Source organism: Nanorana parkeri, unplaced genomic scaffold (assembly GCF_000935625.1).
Source record: "Nanorana parkeri isolate BGI_ZX_2015 unplaced genomic scaffold, ASM93562v1 scaffold159, whole genome shotgun sequence".
Taxonomy (NCBI): Eukaryota; Metazoa; Chordata; class Amphibia; order Anura; family Dicroglossidae; genus Nanorana; species Nanorana parkeri.
In genome coordinates this window covers 2402007-2411607 of record NW_017306427.1, presented here as the reverse complement: position 1 = coordinate 2411607, position 9601 = coordinate 2402007, and positions in this window count along the sequence as shown.

Genomic DNA, 9601 nt, shown 5'->3' with positions numbered 1-9601 from the left:
TGGTTCAGTCAAACCAAAGGGCCGCTGTAGGGGCTAGTCACTATAGCCTGTACAGCAGCCGAACATGGCCGATCGGCTTAGCCGAGCTGAAGGCATATGCTTCGGCTCGTCTGAGCCGAAGTGACAAATGAAGTGGGGAGTAAGGTCGGCCAAAGCCGACCAATCTCCGTGCAACTGACAGCTCGCTCCGCTCAGTTGTAATGACAGATGAGCGTCCCCAAATGACCGGGGGCTGATCTGTCATTAAACAATAACAACTGGGCGGAATCGGCTGGTTCTGCCCAGTTGTTATTAATTGGCCGGAACCTGCTGAAAGACTCTGGCAGGTGCCGACCAATAGGAAACAGTTGGGCGGACCTAGCTGTCACTGCTAGCTCCACCCAATTGTTTTCCTCTGGTGTTTTTTTTTTTATTATTTTTAATGTTCTTTTTTCTTCTTTTCTCCAGTTTTTTGTGGTAAAATTAGGTACCTCGGCTTATATTCGGGACGGCTTATACTCGAGTATATACGTTTTTGTACATTTTTTTTTTACGTTTTTCTATTTTCTTACATTTTTAAAATTATTTTTCAACTTTTTATTTTCTTTTTTATTTAAATTAATTTTACTCTTTTTCTATGCTACTCAGTACCTCAATGGTACCGAGCAGCATAGCCAAGCCGAATGCCGCTGTTACTATTATCATGAGAATAGGGGCGAATGGCAGTGAGTGAGCTGCTGGATGTTGGATCACCAAAGGCAGCTGATGTATGGCTGATTTTAGCCCATGTATGGCCGAAATCAGCTGTACAAGCCAGAAGTGAATAGCCTTTGGCAGCTTTGTGAATAGGATTGTTATTTTGTGTACTAGGATTTAAACCAGATGAATGTTTCCTGAGTACAGTTTCTATTTTCTGTTATTGACTAAAAAGCAAAACACATAGAAAATCAGACTGAGTAGATGAAAGACCCCTCAAGCCTTGATAAGAAGGAGCCTTGACTATTGAAAACAAGGCAGTAGGTTAAGATGAGCTTCCTCACCCAGATGTTTGCATAGGCAGAAAACTGTAAGCCTATTGGCTAGTCTACCTCAAGGGTAGACCTTCAGAGTCTACTTAAGGGGGTGCACAAGGCAGTTGCACTGCTATGTTGTTCCTCCACTAGCCAGACAACTCTTGGCTGTGCGTTCACCTTGCTAGCAAGTAATTTGTTTCTGAGCTGTTCCTGACATGAATTGTAGATAGTTGAGGTGAGGACAGGCTTTAGAATTCATAATGTGTTCACAGTTCATGTGTGACAAACACAAGGGGTTTCGATAAATTGGATGGTGATGGTTTGTGTGCCCTCATAGTTTTGCCTCAATAAAATGTGGCCTCGAGGCCCTCATCAGGATGGTGTGTTCTGCACAGAAGTTTATGCCTTTGCTTCTCAGCAGCCAAGTAATGGTGTGGTCAACAATACGTGAGAAGTGGCCTTCATTAAGGGTTCTCTAGGTGTGCTTTTAGGCTCCAGTTCTCCTCTCCTCTCAGAATATCTCTTTTTATTCTTGGTGCCTGAAGGCTGCAAATCAGAACTTATATCCACTTCAGCTGCTGGTTCTTTTTGTGATGGTGACAGCAGATGGAAAACCATTCTCCTTTGTGTTTGTAAAAATATCAAGCTAACCCTTTCATTTCATTTCCACATCAATGCACATATCTTTCATTTGCAATGAATTGCTAACTGAATTCACAGCAAATAAAATGTCATAACAAATCACTAAAGCTACAAGAAAATCCAATTTTTTCAGCTTGTAATTAACAAGCAATTCAGCCTTGCTTTTTATCTTGCCAACTTCACAGGTGTCTGTCAGCTCAAGTATTTCATCTCTTGTGCTAGTAGACAGATATCTTATGGCCTTCATACTTTCAATATTGTTCTCCCCAGCCTTTGCAACCAGGGTATGATGGAAGCCTTTGGTCTGGGGAACGAATATACTCATGTGGCCCTTCCATGGTTGGGACAGATCTCTTTGGGGTAAAGAAAGTGTGCTATGCAAAGTGGGCCTTGGTGCCATGGCTATTGGTGGACATGGTGAAAGTGGAAGGTCCTAAAGAACATGATTTGTTGGGACATACACTTTTTATCATGTTCCCGCATCAGCTTCCATTGTGGTTCTCTGCATTTGGTCACATGACATCTTAGAGCCACATATGAAGTCAGTGCTGGATGACTGCCCGCTGCCAGATCTGGGAAGGGAGACAATAGCTATATGATGTCCAGTCTCTGTGCACCTCCACATCTCCAAGTGCAACCCTGTACCACAAGTGTCCCCCATGCGCCTTTATCACTTCCTTGTCTCTGCAAAAATTACCAGGAATTTGTTTCTCATAGTGGACACAGATTCAGGTCCATGACACCAAATTGTCCTAGTCCATGATACCAAATGGTCCTATTCAATAGACATGTGCACTGCCAAAAAATTTGTTTCGTTTCGTTTTAAATTCGGATTTGTGTTATTTCGTTTTGCGGGAGTACAAACAAGGACAAGGATTTAAGTAGAGTATTTTTTTCTGCACACCTTGCTCTTTGCTTTTCGTATTAGATCCATTATCAGGTTCTTGACCTCTAATGTTTTCAATGTCAAGTTCATGTTTAGCTGGTGCTTCTATACGTGAATGCCTGATGTGTCTTCAACCTGCAATAAAAGTACAGACGTATTGCAACATTTTATGACTATTATTATTATTATTATTATTATTCATACTGATAATAATAGTGATAAGGAACACCAGCAAAGCTATAACACTGACTTAGCTCTCCTTTCCCCACACATACAAAAAAAAAAAACCTTGTCAGCATTTATTTTATTTGCAATCACTTCTACAAGATTTCTTTTAGTAAGTTGAATGGCAGCCGCTAAAGTGGCAGACAAGGTGTCTATATTGGGCCAACCCACTCAAGAGGACTCGGGAATCAGAATATGTAATCTGCACCACACACCCTACTTGCACAGGAATAGACAAAATAATGTCCATCTCCTCCCACCCAATGATGTAACTGGTTGCCAGGATCTGTGCGGGATGCAAGCCAGAGCGTCCCAGGTTGCTAAGAGCTGGGCGGAGAAATGTGTATGGCCATTACACATCTCCTTTCTGGGTTCTTGGCAACCTGGGACACTCTGGCCAGAAAGAGCGAGGCAGGAACACTGCAAACATTGTGCAGTAGAGCAGCCATGCCTGTTGTCACCCCCCCCCACGTGACCCAAAGAGATACCACCTGAGGCAACAGTCTCAGGCTGACTCATTAGAGGGACGACCCTGGCAATAGTCCAGAAAGCTTTAAACTAAATGAATCTAACTGACATGATCATGGGGAAGTAAAGTGTCCACCAGCAAGCGGTGTCTTACATAAATTTATGAATTACAAGAGACACATAATGCCATTTGGTCAACCAAGGCTTCCAAATGAAGATCATTGCACCTCCCTCCAGGCCTATTGTATAGATCTCCAATACCAGTATGTTCAAAATCCTATCACCAGACCTATAACATAATTATTATGTAAATGCATTTCGCTGCTTCTACAGACAACAAAAACACAACCTTTCAATCTGGCCCTGAGCTTTTCATGTGGTAGTGCAGCTGGTCACTGGCACTGACCTTGGTGCTTTATTCTTTTCAAATAAGTGATATATTCTTCCGTAATTCATTAGTAGTTATTTTGTATACAGCACACTAGTATCTTCCATTACAGTTGTTTGAGAAGGGGGTGGTTAAGGTGGAATTGAGCAGAAGAGAATGTAATTAATCAATGCAACACTTATCAAAGACTTGTGTGTGGACTTCTAACACGCATTCATGGCTTTGACTCATTCAGTTGTGCTTTTAGATTTCAACTTGAACTATTGAGCTTGGTGAACAATAGGCTTTTTTTTTTTCTTTTTTTCTTTTCAATAGAACATAAAAGGAGAACCTTGAAAACATGTAGAACGGGAAAATTAAATTGCTGACTGCATTTAAAACATGCAAAATAATCTCATCCAGCATTTCATATTTACCTTTTAATACGATGGAAATCTCAACTCTTCCATTGTACAGGGAGCCCTTGGCTTGCTTCAACTTGTACAATCCCAGTACTGACCCAACTCATTTATATTTGTTACTTTGTGTCCCTCAACTTTAAAGTATACACTTTTTTGCATTCTATTGCTTTTGTAGACCATAATAATATGAGACAACTGGCCTTGGTTTGATTGTAACATTTTGTTGTTTTGCTGTTTGTTCATGACGCGTCTCTATGCAAAATCAATATAGATTAGCTTAAAGGAGAACTATGAGGCGAGTGAAAATCACTCAGCCTCATCGTTCTAGCCGACCTGTGACAATGAAACTGTCACAGGTCGGCTCAATAGATCGGGAAGTGAGCGAAAACATACCGCCGCTCGCTCACTTCTCAATCTATCCCTGCAGAGAGCCTGTCACTCATGGCTCCCTGCAGGGATTTCCCCCTCCCCTGTCCAATCCTCCAGCGCTGACTGGCAGAATGAACGGGGGAGGGGGCGGGTACAGCTGGCTCTGCCTCTAGATAGGCAGAGCCAGCTATCACTCACGCAACTGGGTGGATCCAGACAGTATTGTCTGGATCCGTCCCGGCTGCGGGATCTCAGTATACCGCGAGCTGTATTTGCTGTAGCTCGCGATATACTGAGCTTTGGGTGATGGGAGGACGTTAGTTTGTGTCCTCCCGTTACCCTTAGGAGAACTATGGGGAAAAACCCTAACCCCATAGTTCTCCTTTTTTAAAGCATTTTATTATTCAGGCCTAACCAAAGTAAATAAGGAAAAGCACTATGGACTACTAAAGAAACAAGCTGACTCGGAATGCATGAGAAGCTTTTATATATTTATTTGGGGACAGTTGGAAAAACGAAACCTTCCCTTCTCAGGCGCACAATTTCAAACTGTCCACAATGGTTCTCATTCCGCAGAGCAGTTGCCTTTAGCGGCGTCGTTTTCTTCCTACAAACAAGCCCCGCGTTTATGATTCATGTTGTCACCTATTTCTCAGGAGTGCGTTTTACATTGAATTCAATTATCGCATTAGTACCTTGTGTGCGGTGTACTGTTCTTTTCTTTTTACACCTGGATCTGAGAGCACGGGATGTTAGTAACACCCATTGCATGGTGTAGATACAAAAAAAAAGTGCCTACTTATAATTATTTATCGGTCTCGTGCCACAAGGAGAGAGAACACTGAAGATATCACATCGTTATTTCCAATAAGCAAACTATAATGCTCATTGTGTTGTAGGGTCATTTTTTTGCCTCCACATTGTACCGCTTTATTAGTGGACGATGCACCCATGCTGGAGCTCACCTCATCGCATGCTAAGTTAAAAGAAAATGTTCTGTGGCCTATTACCATGCATGTAAACACGCAAATTACACACGCACACACTGCTGCACATGCAGTAACTGTCTGCAACAACCCACACATCTAAAGTGATCTGAGCCTCTGCTGGATCAATATTTTGACCCTACATACAGTATATTACAATCCATATCAATTGATGAGTTATATTGGTTTTTTTTCCAGTCTAAGGGGAACAAAACTGTTACAAGCGATTGAAAAAAAATTCAATTTGTATTTTTTTCTTCCTTTGCTCTATTGTTGCTGACGCTCCCCTTTTTCTTTTACTTCTTTCATTCCCTTACACTATCGTTGTCTCCATCCACACCTTCCAAATGAAATGACCACCCACCAGATGGCTTCAAAGAAGTACTCCAGGTTAAAATCTTGGGCAGCTTCTATTCTTTGGCTCTTCTTCATATTTTGTTAAAGTGACACTAAACTCAGAAGTTACACCTTAACAATGCATTCAAATGCCTCAATTATTAACAACAATGTACCTTATTTGTGTATCACTCGGCTGTAGATCCTCCAATCATCTCTGAATTGTTGCTGACACTCTCATGAACAATCTCATGTTTAGTTTACTCATTTGTATCGAGATTGTAGTCCATCCCGGGAGCGAGCTTGGAGCGGTGACTACTTTACAACATACACAGGGACCATGGGGAACAGACGTAGCCCCCCTCCAGAAGGAAGGACAGTGTCAGCACCAATTCAGAGATGATTGGAGGGTCTACAGCCAAGTGATACACCAATAAGATACATTGTTGCACATAGTTAAGGAACTGTATTTGTAAGATTTACCTCCTGTGTTTAGTGTCACTTTAAGCTGTTGATAGTCCAATGTCCCCACAGGCCCAAATAAGACCCAACAAGACCATGGCCTCGGTATGCTTGTCAATAATGGAAACATAGGCAAGATTTTGCATCTTTATTGCAGCTTTATTGTATAACAGTTATATGGTCATACCGTGTAGCTGCAGCTAGCACTATCTTCAGGGATTTCTGTAATATGAGATCTACCACCGAACTAGGTCTTATTTTCGGGGTAGGTCTTATATTACAGAAATCCCTGATGATAGTGCTAGGTCTTACTTTCGGGGAAACACGGTAGTATGGGCAAGTGCTTCTTTGTAACTTTACAGATGTCTTTTTTTCCTTTAAACATTTTTAGAAAAAAATAAATCGAAAATAAAAAAATACCCACATTTGCTTTGATTCTTTTGGTAGATGCATTGGGAATATCTAAATGATCATTGCATGACCGGTTTAAAACGTGTAGTCCATGTTTGGCATTTGTCCATGCTGCGGTTGTCCATTAATCAGCACTGGAAGCTGGTGGCCATTTACCAGTGACACCATGCAGCTCATGGTTTCACTCACCCTTCCCCTGTGCTACCTACGTCTTTGACAGCAACAGGACACAGAGGAAGCGTTTTGCCAGTCAGGCTTTGCAAATGGTGGACGCTGTGCAAAACCATTGGGTAAGTGGGTGGCAGTTTGCATGGACAACTGGCCATGGAAGTCAAACATGGAGCTATACATTTATGAAGCTACATGTGTTTTAAGGCTGTTTAAAGTTCATGAATGCATTCTAGGGAGAGCTTCCACTTTAAGGAAACATTGGTAATTTGCAAAACCCAGCATGATAAAGGTTTGAAGGGGGACCTTAAATTATGTTAAATGTATTAAGAAATATTAAAATTGAACAGACTACAATATCCCTATCTAGGAATTACAAAACTAACCCTTGCAGTGGGGTTACCCCTTGTCGGGACCAGCTGTGGACACACGCTGTCAGAGCCTATAGTGACGAGTTGTTTCACCTTTACAGCCGCCGTTCCCATAAGGCAAGCACGCCTCCCGGTACCTGGATGCCCCCAGGACTTAAACTATTTGCTCCGATCAGGTGATGCCACAGGCTGACCCCCAGGAAAAAGGAGAAGTACTGACTGATGTCAAGGTACAAGACAAACAGAAAGCAAAAATGAATGGATGTCGCCAGCACACCAATTATATTGCAGTCCAAAGTGTTCGTTTATTGGAACATCATGTCACCAGAACTAGCGCTTTCGGGGCCATGCAGGGTCCCCTTCATCAGGCTCAGCAATGACGAAACAGAAAGCAAGACACAAGACAGGAACAGGAAACAAATACAAGACAGGAACTAATAGAAGATAAATACAGGATACAAGACAGATATATGATTAAAGAGCCAAGGTAAGACTAGGTTACAAGATCAAGGCAGGAATGGGATTCAGGATCAGGATACAGGCTTGTGTAGACAGAACAAGACAAGACTGGAGCTATCACAAGCCCAGAGCTCTGGGCCTGTGATGCTTAAATAGAGCACAAATAACCAACACCCAGGCTGTAAGGGACGTGTAGCCAGGCTGATTAGCCTGCAGCTGACTGGACTATGGTAGGTGCAATTACAAGAGGCAACCAACAGATGGAGCTTATATCGACCTTTAGCACCCTTCAGTCTAACGTGTATTTTCTCTCTTTGTATCCTTGGTTTGGGAACTTGTGGTTTCGTTTAGGCTACATCTTGCTGATAAGCAGGACCAAGGATCGGGTAAGTGCATCTGCTTCATAGGCCTACTACAAGGGTAAGTTTTATCAAAACCCCGTAGTTCTCCTTCAAGAGAAGCAAAGTAGATAAAGTTTCTGAATTCAACTTGTTTCCCCATCCATTCACATCCAGACAATAGACTTTGTCACAAAAGCAGACTAATTATTTTCCTGTTCCATAAGTTTATTTAGTAAGCATTTTTTTCCCCCACTGTACTCTATAACTTTCATTAAAACAAATGACCCAATCATCCCAGCACACAACAAATGACTTTTAAATGCAAATGGTAAAAACATAAACAGCGGAGGGAAATCTTGTGTCTGCCGTTTACTTTTCTGTAAGTTAATAACCGAAATATGGAGGCGAAACATCTTTATTAATCATTTGTCACAACGGAGGGGCTCGTGGGCAGCTCCGTTAATCCTGAAACATAATTATGAGCCAATATTAATAAATCAACATTTTTCATCTTCCAGTAAAGAATGTGGCTTCGTAGAGTAATTTTAATACTTGGACCTAGCTGGTACACATTATTGTGTCTGAGGTTTTGGAAGAATAGTATGGATGTGCTTGGCTTAGAGGAGAACTATGAGGCACGTGAAAACCACTTAGCCTCATAGTTCTAGCCGACCTGTGACAATGAAACTGTTACAGGTCGGCTCAATAGATCGGAAAGTGAGCGAACAAATACCGTTGCTCGCTCACTTCTCTATCTATCCCTGAGAGAGCTGTGACTGTCACTCACGGCTCCCTGCAGGGATTCCCCCTCCTCTGTCCGATCCCTCATCGCTGACTGGCGGAACAGACGGGGAGGGGGCGGGTACAGCTGGCTCTGCCTCTAGATAGGCAGAGCCAGCTGTCAATCACGCAGCTGGGTAGATCCAGACAGTATTGTCGGGATCCGTCCCGGCTGCGGCGTCTCAGTATACCGCAAGCTGTAACTCATGATATGCTGAGCTTTGGGTGACGGGAGGACGCTGGTTTGTGTCCTCCCGTTACCCTTAGGAGAACTTTGGGGAAGAGCCCTGACCCCATAGTTCTCCTTTTTCATAGATACTTTTTAAAAATTATTTGTATTCATAATTATTTGTACTGATGCTTTGCTACTTTCTTGTCTATGAGATTTCACAACACCCATTTGATTATCATTTGAGATTTCTTTCTGTTATGGTGACACCCCCTGGCAGGTGTCACAGGCTTACCAGAGGGGCGGAGTCTAAGCACCAGCCGGTGTTCACCAGAGCTCCTGATGGTGGAGATGGGCTAGGCTGCTTGCTGGTACCAGGTCGCGGTCCCCAGGGTTGCCCTGCCAAGGGATGGATGAGAACAGGAGTGCTCCAATGAGGAGACAGTATTCAGAACCAAGCAGAGTTCAAGGCAGGCAGCTAGCACAGGGTGGTCGGGCAGTCCAAGGTTGGCAACTAACAATCAGTAGGTCAGCAATGAGACAACAGCAGAAGTATAATCTCTTTAGACAAACGGGAAGCTGACAAAAAAACACAGCACCAGCTCCTTGCAGAGCTATTTCTTAAATACCCCTCTGAGTCAGAGACGACACGCCCAGCCTCATGGTACACTGGAAGTCTTGGTCTGGAATCTTTTACTATTACTAGCCATACTGACCTGGACCCTGTGAGATCCATTAGTAGCGGAT